Raw genomic sequence first — 14,049 nt, 5'->3', positions numbered from 1 at the left:
ACACCATCTCTTGCACACCCACCCAACACGTCAGTGTGTAGGTGGATTACTGTGAAAGTAATTTTGGGCCCATCTTCCAGTGATATTGCTAGGTATCTAGAATGAGACTTGGCAAACATTAGTTAGTTGGAGAAACTTAATTTTAGCACGAGTCTAGTCACCATTCAAGTGTTTAACCCTATTCCAATTTGACTTCTTAATTACCTACATTTCTCTATCCATAGAACTATATTGTGGGCCGCTATGAGCAATAATTGTAAACCATTAGTTTTGTTGTACACACCATAAATGCATAGTTATAATTAGACTCCATTAATTCTCTCCCCCCCCCCCAGCTCCTGTTTCCTTAAGATCCCTTTTTCAGCTAGATAATGCTGACATGGTTTTCTGTAATAAATAAACAGTGCCGTTGATGTCTTAAACTGCCAGATGCATCTGACAGCTTTAATTGTGCTCGTAGATTTAAAAAAAAAAAAGGCAGTAGGACAAGGAATAATGACGAACGAGTTTACATTTCAAACTGATGGTATTGATGCCCCCCCCCCCCCCCAAATGTGAATGACAAGTAAATGCTTCAAAGTTCTCAAACTTGAGAGCCACAACAGGCTTGATCTTCTGCAATTTGGGGTCCTCAGGGGAAAAAAAAAATTAACTTATTTCACAACATTTAAAGACCGAGTTGTTGCCTATTTAATAATCAAGCTATGTTTACTAATTCTTTACACTTTAGAAAGTTGGGATATGATTACTGTACGATTAGTTGAGCAGTGTACTGGCAGCGAGAGGCTCTTCTCTGCTGGCTGTGGTGAAACGAACCTCCTGGTTTCTTTATTGCTGATACTCAGCAAGTCTGTGAGAACGTTACATTGTCTGGCATAGGTGTGTTGTAGAGTATTATATAAATTGGATGTTTGTCTTACTAGTAGTACATAGGATACAAGGTTTACCCTAGCTTGTTCTGCTTATGTGGACCAAGTCTTTTAAACGTGTGGTAATTATTTAACACCCCCCCCCCCCCCCATACTAAGTATCCATTCATCCTGCATAGGCGATCTATGATCAACCTCTAGGCTGATAAGTAAACTTAGTGGCTTATTACTGCAATTGTGTATAGTTTTAAGGGGGGCTGCCGCCTTACTGATCTCCATTGCCAGGAACGTGTGGGCACAATTTAAAAAGGCGCAGGCAAGAGAACTCTTCGTTCCTTTCCATATAGGAACAAGTCTAGGCACACCCCCAACCCCGGAATAACATTATCCATACTACAATATAGTCTGATCGTGATGCTTAACGTTTTTTTTTAGCTGCATGAAGATCACAATACAGCTTACATACTTTTTCCAGGTGCTGCCTCTAGAGAGGGGGAAGACTTGTAAACAATGTTCAAGCTAGGCATTGGTGGAAAGTTAACAGCTTGGCTCTTTGCCTAATGCATTCCATCTGTTTTAAAAAACCGTGTATAAACTAAGATATGAGTATCGAGCTTCGGCTATTTGGACCAGCCTCTCAAACAATCCTGAGGGCGATGTCATCACAACTGGAAACTAAGCTTCTCTGCAACCTGTTAGTGTGCCCCTTTTCAAAGAGTATTAGGGCTGTAAAGTGAAGCTACAACAGTGAAGAATCGTGTTTACAAGTTATAGAACTAAACCTTTTCTTAAACACTAAACATTACCTGCAATGAATTCAATTCACTATGCTTTATTTTGTATCCATAACATTAAGCACCTTTTGGGGGTGTTGTTAACAAGATACAAAAAGTTGCCTGATCAGCACAAGACAAATGTCCCAAACTTCAGCCACGTGTATGAACATTTTCCACACGAACCTGTCCCAACAAAGCACAAGTATCTTAACTTTTACTGTATTTCAAGAGGAAATGATGAAAATTAACAGTTCATAGTACTGATACATGAAAAAAAACAAGTCGGATACCATTTGGTCATATATATTTACACTACCACTGTCTAGTATTTTTAGTAACACCATCACGCCAGTGATAACAGGAAAGGTAAACACACTGACCACTTGTGTACCTCAAATCTCCTATACCAGTAATACATGCAAACGTTATGAACACTGGCGCATCAATATTCCCTCTCCGAGTTATCACTATGTATGTCAACCCTGCAAATAAATGTATTAATAATACAACACCCTAATGTCACTATATGACCTCTACAGAGATGCCCATATATATATTTTTACACTAGTATGAATTACAAACATGAAAAATAGTGAACGTAAGAGTGTCCTATTGAAAGTTGTTTTGGAGACACCCTAATGTCTGTGGGACCTCAAAAGCGACACTAACTATTCACCGGAATACATACCTACATCAACCTTACTTGTAAGTAGGTTTAATTTAGTTACTTAGGTAAAGTCTTTAGGTTACACAAATACGTCTCCCTATTCAATCTCACAAAAGTATAAAGGTCAAATTACATACATCAGGAGCCAACCATTTATTACTACCACATTCTTTACTTCCCTCTCTGTACATATTGACCTACTTAAGACTAAATATTTATCTGATATATTGAAAAGAATGCAGGTATTATGTAACGAAGGTTACAATTATTTCTTTGTAAATTATGAACAATTTTTAGCTCTACACCTCACCTAATAACATTCATTTCACAACTTTACCTATTCTTCATGCCTAAATTATTTCAGCAAACAAACATTTACGGATGTATCTCATCGAAGACACTGTGCCCTTTATTCGTCTCTCCTCGAACTAAACCCATTTTACAGTCTATTACATTATTGTCGCCGTTCTTCCGGCAAAACTCCTGAACGTCGTCTTTCCTTTCTCTCTGCGGTTTCTGGACAATATGATATCTGACGTCAGTTGCGATCTTTCCGCTGTCTTCTTGACATCCGTCCCCATACTTCTCTTCGACCTTAAAGTCCACTGGTAGCACCTCTTGAACCATCGTATCTGCACCGCCAATCAACCACCACACTAGAAAAAATGGTATACCTTTATTTCCAACCTCTGTACTGGGAATATTACATTTCTGAACTGTATTTACTATAGCACTTGATACATGTGTACAAATTCAATATATCATTTATACATCCCATGATGTAACTAGGACGTTAGCTTCGAAATCGACCTTAACCACTAAAGGTGATTAATAACACGTTATCTTACCCTCTCACACTACGACAGCCACGAGTGTGCGCGTGTATAAACTGTGGAACATCAAAATTACATTTAACCTTTGCAAATTAACATTATTTACACTAGGTAAAAAGACACATCGACCACTTAATGTAACCTACACAATTTGTTTTCATTTTAAAATGGTTATGTACACCACACAACTATCACATCTCCATTGTTCTATATTTCTCACCATCTCTAAATTTTGTATACATGATCATTACCATTGTACAGGTGTGGCCATGACTGTGGTACAAAATAATTACCCATTCACCTTATACTACAATACATTACTTTCAGGTGAAATGGAACAAATCTTAACTACTGTTCCAGGTGGTGACCTCCCAGTCATCTAACATCTTCCCCCATCAGCAAAACGCTCACCAACAAGACAATAAACAGAAGCAAGCTTCAACGTAATCTACACTAACATACATGGGATTACAAATACAACTACCTACCTTCACAATGGCTACCAATATATTACCTATCAAAAACAATTTCTCTCTCCACACGAATATCGTGTTGAGGAAAACATGACGTCCTGGTCGTATACCTCTGCTGCTAAGAAAACCCGCCCGTTTTTATTCAGGCGTCAATACACAACAGCTACCACAGCACCTGAAGGACATCAATTTCTTCCCCCCCCCCCTTGTCTTATTCGTTATATAACATATCATGACGACTACCCGTCTTTAACAGGAATTTATCACCACTACTATTCATGGGACACTTCTACCACGAGTACATACATTCCAAGAACATACTCGACTGGAGAACCACACACATTGCTCCAACGTCCAGCAGCTTACCTGTCAAACTTTCTATGCCAACACATGAACAAGCCATGCTTTATCTGATATTTACCCTACACGAGTGGCATACAGGGAACAAACTTCTAGGCACCGTTGGAAATGGGTGTTCACAATGTATCCATCTTTGACTACCTCCTACAATTTATCTCACCCCAAAAGATAACTGCGAAACAAACGGCTGGCATCATGGACTGTGTCACGAGGCAGTAAACACGTTTATCCCGCCTAAAAAGGAACATTCCCAGAAGCAAAACAAATACTGCATGTATGGAACCAAACAATCTATTTACGGGGATCAGCCTTTATCCTTGCTTACTGGGTAAATGCGCCTCGTTATTATACCAATATATACAGAAACAAGTTATGCTGTCTAACCTTCACTACAATTCACACAAACGTTTCACCATTTACATATCACAAACTCAAGGACACTGTACCCTCTGTTACACCAAAACTGGCAAACGCCGCCACCTATCAGAATCATTCCATAAATTGACGGCCAGCAGCAGGGTAACGTCAATTAAGCATACCACGAAACTATCCCCAATTATCACAACGGGACGGTTAAGATTTACGTTAATGTGAAAATATTTCAATATTTTCTCAAGCCCATGTCACCACCATTTGTAAATTTGTCTAAGGATTCATTCAGAACTTTGTATACCACTTATGTCAGACGATTCCGCGAGAACGCACCTCCAGCATGGAGTCCGTATCTAGTCAACCATAACACTAAACTCAAACGTTCAAAGGTTTCCCCACAAGACTAGTACCCGAACTGAGGGCTACGAGGAGAGTACGGGAATTAAACCTCACGTTGCTAGACAACATATACCGAGGGGGATATGATAACATTCTCAAACCAATTTACAAGGTACATCAAGACATGCTCCTTAACAAGTGACACGCGCAATAGGGGATACCGTTGCCAACTCAGTGCCAAAATCAGCCAGATATATTACAACTTTGTTAGTGTCAAGACTGACAATTCAAATGCATTAGGCACTGATGTGCAGGCTGACTCCATACACACTTTCATATGTACATAGTATAAGAGCTCAGTAGCCTCAAGAACATGTACATCAGTTGAGAGCCGGGACAATACACCCAGAGCTCAGCCACATATAGGCGTGTACTGTACCCATGCTAACAACTACCACTAGTCCATTTACTCTATATAGAGTAAATGCATTTTACACTCAATGACCTAACAATACTACATTTGCAGCATTTGGTAGTAGATGTTACCGAAAATAACTGACACTTCCCAATAAAATATTATTTACTCTGATTAACTACATTCCTTTATCAACAATTCTCCCCTAATATATCATACATCAACTATATATCCCTCTTTACTGACCACAACTTTATTTCAAGGGAACTGTGGATGGCAATATAACATTCCATTCATAGCCTCTAGGCGACTCGAACCCTCGACCCCAAGTGTGCGAGGCCAAAGCTATTGAGTCCTCTTAATAGGGAAACTTTCAAATTCTCTCTTGCATTACCACCTTTAATGATTCCTCCATTAACGCCCATTATATTGCGGAAACTTTCATATTTTAAACAAAACTGACTCTGGAGGCGAGAGAAATAGAGCGTTCATTATTAGGCATATCCAGTCTCAAAACCGCATATTTTCGTCACCTCACCGACTAACCTAACACCACCCGGACACCTATTCTATTGCACGTCATCAATCTTCGCGCTTCATCCCTTGTTTTACATTCGCCTACTCTACACTAAATCCCACTTCGTATAGCCACCTAAACGCACTTATCTGGGCCCCTAGTGTGAGTGCCATCTGGCCCCCTAGTGTGGGTGCCACTTCAATATACACCACAGCGTTCGTCCCGGTACACTGTTTAATAACGTTCCCACTAACGCAATTCTTTCAACCCCTATGTAACCTACGGTTAACTAACATCCTCCCATTAGGATTTCGAGCTCTAAATGCCTACTCATTCTCTATTACATTTACCTTTAGTCTATTGTTACTTGCAAATATAACTTCCCTACCTCGTGTCATTGCCCCTCACACACTACCTACTCTATGCAACAAGGCACTATCTGACTCGACATTTGTAAGGAAACCATCATTATTGTTAAAGTGTTATATCGACAACAACTACTTTTCCTAACACTGCCACCATCACTTTACGAAGAATGTATGATCCTTTGATTTTTGTTTTGCATGGATTTATTCACTCACGTTACCAAACCTTAGTTAAGCATTAGTACTAAAACGCGTAATAAAGATCCGAAACCTTACAAGTCAAATTTCATCAACGATACTTAGCATGTGTTACACGGTACATTTATTTTACCTATATAGCCATACTGTAATTCTATTTAACCTCAATCCCCCCACTGATTCGGGTTTCTAAAACTCATTCTCAAAAATTATAATGTTTGAACTTTAACTCATACACAATAGAACCGAGGTAAACCACTTACTAACGTATTTTTTATAATGGATAGTTCGTTAAAATTCACGTATACTGCTCAACTGAGCTCACAACTCAGCCTACAACACTGACAGCTCCAACCCCGGCCAACTACAGGGGCAAAATAACGTTCCGTTGCGTCCCAACGAGCAGGTCGACTCAACACCCAATCACCTTCCCCCAATTTCAGTTGCCGTCACATTCTCGCTAGCTCTATTCTCATTGGTCGGCTCCACTTAATTGGATACCTTAGTAATTCATGACAATTATTTATTGAAACTGAAATATATACATGTATACCCGCTTCTCGGTGTAGAGACACGTCTGAGTTTACTTTTGTTACATTACAAGTGATGATGGTTTACGAATGTTATTCGTGAATATACTAATGTCATAATCTTCATTAACAACATAAGAATGAAGCTAACTGCAAAAGACCCATTGCCCATACGAGGCACCTCTTATTTATATCCACCCATTCATATATGACTGGATATATAGTCATTCATATGACTATATATATAGTCAATGTAAACAACATCACAGATGACGGGCTCGCCATAGCCCGTGCTACATGGACACTTCCTCCTGAGTAGCTAAATCTTTAACAACAAACATCACAGACCTTACCACTATCAGCTGCCTCAACTATGCTGGAATAAAATGATAGAAAATTTGTTCAAAATGAATGGCCATTTATAAAACCATGTTGTGATTCTTTTATTTCTTTTGTTTCTTTACGATGAAGACGAAAGGTATTTGCAATTATCCATTCAAGTAACTTTCCCATAATATACGTGAAGCTAATTGGCCGATACTTTGACGCAACTTTTTTTTTGGATATAAAACAAAGTACAAAAACAGGGAACAAGTGCAAAACAACATATAAATACAAACAATGGGGCTTATACATGAAACAGACATATAATACATACATGAAACAGACATATAATACATACATGAGGTCACAGGACACAAGCAAAGAAACCCACAGACAGCATGGGACAGAGAATGCATACAATACACAACAAAGAAATGACATAATTACAATACCAAAAATGTACAAGAAAAAATACACAACAATTACAACACATGTACAGAAAGCTAACCACCCCTAGAACACAAAAGGGGAGTAAATTATAACACAAGCACGGCCAGTCCCACCCCGCACACACAGGACCACAACACGGCCAGTCCCACCCCGCACACACAGGACCACAACCGGACACCAACAAGAACAGTCCCGCCCCGCACACACAGGACCACAACCGGACACCAACAAGAACAGTCCCACCCCGCACACACAGGACCACAACCGGACACCAACAAGAACAGTCCCACCCCGCACACACAGGACCACAACCGGACACCAACAAGAACAGTCCCACCCCGCACACACAGGACCACAACCGGACACCAACAAGAACAGTCCCGCCCCGCACACACAGGACCACAACCGGACACCAACAAGAACAGTCCCGCCCCGCACACACAGGACCACAACCGGACACCAACAAGAACAGTCCCGCCCCGCACACACAGGACCACAACCGGACACCAACAAGAACAGTCCCACCCCGCACACACAGGACCACAACCGGACACCAACAAGAACAGTCCCGCCCCGCACACACAGGACCACAACCGGACACCAACAAGAACAGTCCCGCCCCGCACACACAGGACCACAACCGGACACCAACAAGAACAGTCCCGCCCCGCACACACAGGACCACAACCGGACACCAACAAGAACAGTCCCACCCCGCACACACAGGACCACAACCGGACACCAACAAGAAGTAAACAGTAAATCCAAAAACTGCACATAAGAACATAAATAACATAAAATATGTACAAAGAATAAATCAATTACAATGACAAACAAATAATCACACACAACCCATGCGACAAACACACGGAACAGCAACATACACAACCACACCAATACGCCCGCCACCCCCAACACACGGGGCGCGCGCAAAGAAAGAACACCAAACACCCACAACCGCACACAAACACCCATACACAACAAAGGCAAAGCACAAAACAATTCGCAAATACATCAAAACAGGCCAACGCAGGAGCCAGCAACAAACACCCACACCACCTGATCGAAAAATCAGATTCGCCAGGGCTTTCATTGACGGATAGAATTTTGTCCTCAGTCCCGTCCTCACCAACCAAAGTACCTATGAAGACTCGAAGCAGCACTGGTGCTCAGAGTACCAGTGCTGCATTATATTCATAGTTCATCTGTGGAATACATAGTTACAACCTATTTGCTTCTTATTTCAGTATTTTGGATGATTTTAAGGTTTAATAATTAAGATTATAGTGAAGTCGTCAGCGTGATAGCTGTTGACAGCTAAATGCTCTCTTTACTAAAATGGAAAGAGGTCAAAAAGTTATGAAAAGTCTCCATTCCTGTGTCAACTAAATGTTTCAACCCATGATTTAAACCATTATTCTACAGTGCATCACAGCGGACGAAGTAGCTACCACAGGGGACCAGGTAACCACCACAGGGGACCAGGTAACCACCACAGTGGACCAGGTAACCACCACAGTGGACCAGGTAACCACCACAGGGGACCAGGTAACCACCACAGGGGACCAGGTAACCACCACAGGGGACCAGGTAACCACCACAGGGGACCAGGTAACCACCACAGGGGACCAGGTAACCACCACAGGGGACCAGGTAACCACCACAGGGGACCAGGTAACCACCACAGTGGACCAGGTAACCACCACAGTGGACCAGGTAACCACCACAGTGGACCAGGTAACCACCACAGGGGACCAGGTAACCACCACAGGGGACCAGGTAACCACCACAGAGGACCAGGTAACCACCACAGGGGACCAGGTAACCACCACAGGGGGCTTGGAGCTCATGCCAGCCACAGAAGCAGGAGAGGCGTGGGGGGGAAGAGTCAGTAGAGGTATTCAACACGTCCTCCATCAGAACATAAAACTCAAACGCAAGTCTCTGCGGATGCAGTTGTAATACACTCGCACTACGCTTCGCGAGTGATTTGGCCTGGGTTCGTATCCTGGCTAGGGAGGATTAACGAGGCACCATTCCTTAACTCTACGCCTGTGTTCACCCAGCAGTGAACGAACACCAGATTCTTAAACGATTTAGGCGGGTCGTATTCCAGGGACCATTAGGATTAAGGACCTGCCCGAAACGCTACGCGTGCTAGTGGCTGTACAAGAATGTAAGAACTCTTGTATATATAAATAAATACAAAATATTCGAGATTGGAACCGAGTCGTCAGCAGGCTTCACCACAAAGTAGCAGTAGTGAAGAGGGAAGATATAAACACGAAGCAGAGAAAAAGGTGTCCAACAAGATTAGTAAAGATGGCGGCACATATATATGGCTAAAATATTACAGCTCAAATGCCACCCCAGCGAGCACCACACCCTGGCAGCTACCTACCAAGTCTCCTAGACAACGGGCTTGACATTAAGTTTTCTAAAGACTGTTCTTACGTTGGTCAATCTTCCAGTGTTGTTGTGGTTTAAGATTCAGCTACTCGGAACTAACATTTCCATGTAGCAAGGGCTATGGTGAGCCCGTAATAATCTTGCATATATGAGGCGTTTATATCCGCTTTGGGTGACAGGCTCGGCGTGATATCAACCTCCAGCTCTCATTTTACGTCTGATTCCAGCAGTGTTCTCTCAGTCTCATGTTCTTGTGTTCCCTATGATATCGTCATGACTCGTCTACATTCTTGGTACTTACTTGAGTTAGGTTTCATATTATTTTGTAGTTTATTTCTCGTCTGCTTTGTTTTATTCGCGTAAATCTGACTTTATCTACACAGCATTGAGAGGAATGTCTATCCTATCTGCTTCAGATTACACAATATCCAAGAGAGGCGTTGCTTCCACGTTGAATCGACGTTAATAACGTTGATTCTGCGTTGAATTGACGTTGCTCTTTGATATTGTGACTTAATGAGTTGGCCTCTGTTGTGAACCTGTGTAGTACTGTGTCAAGGACTTTCTAATACCTTCAAAAAACACGCAGTCTGTCCAAACTGTCTTGCCTGATCTCTGTCCCCTGGTTATTTAACTGTTATCAAGTGTTGCACCTTTTCCTGTCACTCAATGTATAGTAGTGGTGTATGACAAGGACCTTGGCCTACAAGAACCATCTGTCAGGGGGGGGGGGATCACAGCTCGTCACCGTTTAGCGGCGCTGTATCACATTATAAACAACCCCCCCCCCCGGGGGTAGTTTATAATGAGGTACCACATGGAACAACCCCTGGATACAACTTTATTTATTCATCATAGCTACATTAACGAGGGCTTTCACACCTCTTGCTATCACAGGGATCATTATACAAGTAGGACAGTAAACGATAACAATAAACGCTAACACTCCAGATATACAATGACAACAATAACTGCCACAACTACCATACACCACGCCAATAACCACCACCACCACTACTCGTACATCTACCACCAATACAATCAACATCGCTCAAGTGCTCGTACCACCAATGCAATAAGGGCTTTTCCCCCGTTAACTATAAACTATACAGGATCAGTTGGAGCAGAACACGACCTTCGATAACATTAAATCCTACAGACCTCTCGGAACTTTAAAAGGAGCATCGTAAATCATATCTAAATGGGAGTCTGAACCGGGAGAGTCGTATTTTGGTGTGCTAGGAGGTACATCTTTCGTAAAGATTATCTTCATGGGATTTTTTGGGGGGTTTGTTTATTCTGCTCTCTCTTTTTTTCGGGCTTTTTCAGTGTTGGTGATTTTTTGGGTTAGATACATATTGAGAACATTGATTTGGATTTGTTATTTTATTTCTTTTCAGCTACTTTTCTGTTCGCTATATTCGTTATTCAGTGTTAGCAGGAATAATGATGTGTCTCATGGTTTTTCCTTCTTTCGTGTTAATCTTCTACTTTTCCTCCATCTCCTCATTCCCTTCTACGTATTACATATTCCATTTTCTTTCTTCTCCATCTCCTTCACCCGAGAAAACTCTCCTCCTCGTAGCGTTCACGAAAGCGCCCTCGTCAGTCAAGATGTTGTGGGTCGTTCTGAAGACTTTACTGGCCTCTCTTTGCGTACGGCTTCCATAACAAATACTCAGTGACGTAGCTCACGAGCAGTGTAAAGAAACATGAGGATTTGCTAGTCCTTAAGTCGGTCATAAAGTAATGTATTCTTAATGCTATCAATGACTTTGTATACTACGAACATCTTAATTACAATAAAATTGTCTTTTCAATGGTGATCACTGAATGTTGGAACAACGTGTCTCGATGGATATTTGTTTGTAATAATTCATTACTATTCTCAACATACCGATAAACAACCTTAGCATGGCGTTTATTATAATTTTGGATTGCATCTAAATATCCCAGGATAATATAACCAGGATCTCAATTTTTTTTTTAACTGGTAAAGTGATTTTAACATTGTCTATCCCATCATCTTACTACCTATACCTATAATAGGTTAAGTAATAATTGTAATTACGAAGCAATAAGATGCTTATCTTAACATACTAAGAAGGTTAGGTAAGGTCGGTGTTTTCTATGAAGCTTCTCAAGGTAAGCTAAAACATTCACAATAAATTAGTATGTCACATATGCACTTATTTAATGTCAATATTGACTTAATGAAAGTGCGAGAACGGGTTGTACTACCTTGGCGGTGATACAACAGGAGCCACATATACATGGATCAGCCAAATATATCAACAGACCCTTGGATATTACTTGCTGCTTGGTTTACCCTCTGTTATACCTATTTCTGGGAATTCACATTACCTGCCGGAGTATACCTGAAGCAGTGTAAACCGGCCCACCAAAATTATTCGCGCCCCTTCCATCACTTATGGTATAGCATTGGAAGATGACTCTCAATGTTCACGAAATTTGTTAATATTTTATTAAAAATGACCTACTTGTGCTACCAGAACACTTGGATGAACAGTTCTGCTAGGATCTCCCCCACTAACAGTACCAGGAATCCTTGTCCATAATAATACCATGAACTCTCCCCTTACAGGACCGGCCGTCAGTAAGCACCAAGTTGTTGTTGTTGTTAAAGATTCGCTACCTGCAACAAAGTTCAAAGTAGCACGGGCTATGGTGAGCCCGTAGTGCCACCATGATTGTGGCAAATATATGAAGGTGGGTGAGCGCGTATTTTAACTGAATGTTCCCTCCTGCCCATCTCTATTCTTGCCCATGCCCCAACCTCCTGCCCACGACGCCTAAACATTCATAAGTCGGCCACCAATGATCTAAGATAGTTTCCCCCATATTTTACAGCGTCGTCTACGAGATATCTTGCGGGCTACGGGCCTAAAAGTGCATCTGCTATTAAAGAACGTCTTAATCCCACCCGCCCTCATTACTAACATGTCGCAATCAAGAAATTCGTTACAAATACGACGTATTCGTGCTCGTGATCGCACGAAATATTGACGTTTTCTATGCCTTTCGATACGTCAGGCTGGTTAGGCAAAACCTTTGGGTTGTATACGGAGTGAGAAATAGAGAGAACGGAGGTGGTTATGGAGCCCAGACTAGTGTAATCTTCCTCGTATTGTGTGGTGACCTTGGTCTGGAGTATGCTGCCCTAGACAATATCATACTCCCTGGAGTATGCTGACCCAGAAAATATTATACTCCCCTGGAGGATGCTGCACCTGACAATATTATATCCCCTGGAGTATGCTGCCAAAACTACTATACACCCTGGAGTATGCTGCCCCAGACAATATTATGCTGCCTCAGACAATATTATACTAACCTAGAGTATGCTGCCCCAGACAATATTATTCTGCCTCAGACAATATTATACTAACCTAGAGTATGCTGCCCAAGACAATATTATACTCCCTAGAGTAAGCTGCCCCAGACAATATTATACTCCCTGGAGTATGCTGACCCGGACAATATTATACTCACCTGGAGTATGCTATCTTGAGGTTATCTTGAGGTTATCTTGAGATGATTTCGGGGCTTTTTAGTGTCCCCGCGGCCCGGTCCTCGACCAGGCCTCCACCCCCAGGAAGCACCCCGTGACAGCTGACTAACACCCAGGTACCTATTTTACTGCTAGGTAACAGGGGCATAGGATGAAAGAAACTCTGCCCATTGTTTCTCGCCGGCGCCTGGGATCGAACCCAGGACCACAGAATCACAAGTCCAGCGTGCTGTCCGCTCGGCCGACCGGCTCCAAAGATTGCCCCGAACAATATTATACTCCCCTGGAGTATGCTGCCCCAGACTATATTATACTCCTTGGAGTATGCTGCCCCAGACAACATTATACCCCCCCTGGACTATGCTGACCCAGACAATATTATACTCCCTGGAGTATGCTGCCTCAAACAACATTATACTCCCTTGAGTATGCTGCCCCAGATAACATTATATCCACGCCTGGAGTATGCTGCCTCAGACAACATTATACTCCCTGGAGTATGCTGCCCCAGACAACATTATATCCACCCCTGGAGTATGCTGCCTCAGACAACATTATACTCCCTGGAGTATGCTGCCCCAGACAACATTATACTCCCCTGGAGTATGCTGCCCAGACAA

At 42.1% G+C, this 14,049-nt stretch overlaps 1 long non-coding RNA gene across 1 annotated transcript; it reads right to left on the bottom strand.

Moving 5' to 3' along the window:
- Positions 1–1,932: 1,932 nt before the first annotated feature.
- Positions 1,933–6,587, bottom strand: LOC123763423 (uncharacterized). The gene is made up of 2 exons (XR_011222431.1): positions 6,448–6,587; positions 1,933–2,968 (listed from the first exon to the last, which is right to left on the bottom strand). It is a non-coding gene; the product is annotated as an uncharacterized lncRNA (long non-coding RNA).
- Between the last annotated feature and the right edge of the window lie 7,462 nt (positions 6,588–14,049).

Source organism: Procambarus clarkii, chromosome 49, assembly GCF_040958095.1.
Source record: "Procambarus clarkii isolate CNS0578487 chromosome 49, FALCON_Pclarkii_2.0, whole genome shotgun sequence".
In the NCBI taxonomy this organism is placed as follows: Eukaryota; Metazoa; Arthropoda; class Malacostraca; order Decapoda; family Cambaridae; genus Procambarus; species Procambarus clarkii.
This window is presented reverse-complemented; position numbering and strand designations above follow the sequence as displayed.